This window comes from Garra rufa, chromosome 7, assembly GCF_049309525.1.
Source record: "Garra rufa chromosome 7, GarRuf1.0, whole genome shotgun sequence".
Lineage (NCBI taxonomy): Eukaryota > Metazoa > Chordata > Actinopteri > Cypriniformes > Cyprinidae > Garra > Garra rufa.
Window position 1 is genome coordinate 42,710,360 of NC_133367.1, and position 1,489 is coordinate 42,711,848.

General features: G+C 33.8%; 1 long non-coding RNA gene across 1 annotated transcript; it reads right to left on the bottom strand.

Moving 5' to 3' along the window:
* Positions 1–315: 315 nt before the first annotated feature.
* On the bottom strand, positions 316–1,234 carry LOC141338338 (uncharacterized). Its single transcript, XR_012355829.1, has 3 exons — positions 1,098–1,234; positions 815–869; positions 316–393 (listed from the first exon to the last, which is right to left on the bottom strand). It is a non-coding gene; the product is annotated as an uncharacterized lncRNA (long non-coding RNA).
* Positions 1,235–1,489: the final 255 nt, after the last annotated feature.

A 1,489-nucleotide genomic window follows, 5' to 3' on the forward strand; every position in this document is an offset into this window, starting at 1 on the left:
CTTCAAAAAGTCTAAAAGTAATGTAGTGACACTCTTATGGAAATAAGATAATTTGTAATTATTTAAATTTGTCTAATTTTTAAACTGTGTGTCATGAATCAACATCTCAGAAAAATGTTATTCATTTCAAAACAAAGTGACGACTTAATTCGTGATGCAGGATGTTGATTTCATACATGTCCACATATGAGAACACCGGGACTAAAACATGTTAATTATGCGTTTGGACATTTCTGATAAAAACAGGTCTTTTAAATAAGACACAAGGAACATACGATGTGTCACAAATTACCTTGTATTATATTATATAAAGATGTAGCCTTGAATGCAGCCTTTTCCAGCTGGCCACCACCCTGCATGTTGAATTTTGCCATTAAGGCATTTGACATGATTCTGCGAAATAAACGATTCAGTCATAATATTAAAATGCATTGTAAGATCAGTATTACAAATTAGCACTGTGCAGTTTGCCAATTGCATGCAGTGTTAAAACATACACTTTCACAAACACTCTCTATCATGTAATAAGTGCTCTATCCCTATCTAAAGTTTTTGTGACAAGTAATGATTAATTCAGTTCTTACACTAACATTATGTTTTTATATCTTGTTTTAAGTCCTACGAACAACCTGATTTAGCACAGACATTACAACTTCAACACAAAAACAGGCAATTATATAAGTAGATATAGTGTGTGACAGAATTATAGTATTACCAAAGGTTGAGGTTATTATTGTGGATACTGTTACTATTGTCATTTTTTTCTGAAATACGACACAGCAAAACACACAAACAATGCTAGGTAAATACATACCTGTTCATACACAGTCTCTGACTGACATTCGGCCAACTCTGGACAGTTGCTGAACCTAAAAGTGACACCACAATCAAAATAATGTAATAATGTTTTGAAAAATCAAGAGCAAGACAGAATTGACAGCAAACAAAAACAATGGTATCGATATTGGCATTAGATTATCGATAAACAACTACTTGTACCTCTAATAAAAGATTTACAAACGGACTGTTTGCAAACTTTGCTTTAATGAATTTCCCATAAATGGCCTGCGTTTCAAACACCATATAATATTCCTTACTTGCTGATGGCATGGGGTAATTATCTGGTTCCACCTATTTGAAATTGTAAAACACCAAGGCAGGCTCCACTGTCCCCTCGGATTCTGAGCTGCTGTCCTCTTCCGCTAAGGCATCAACTCTTGCGCTTCGACATCTCCAGTTTCTTTGATAGTCAGAGGACATGTTTAGCAAATCTGAAATTACAAAATACTTTTAAAGCACTTATTTAAGTCAGCCATGCTCAAATTAATTTACAGATTTCAGTGAATTGTTCCTGAGCTCCTCCTACATATCACAGTCTTTCATTGCATTTATTTTCAGAAATAAACTTTCAGAATGCTACATCTGAGTAGTACTTTTTAATTTAATTTTTAAACATGTTTAATCAACCGATGTGCTCTTATGTGCTGCA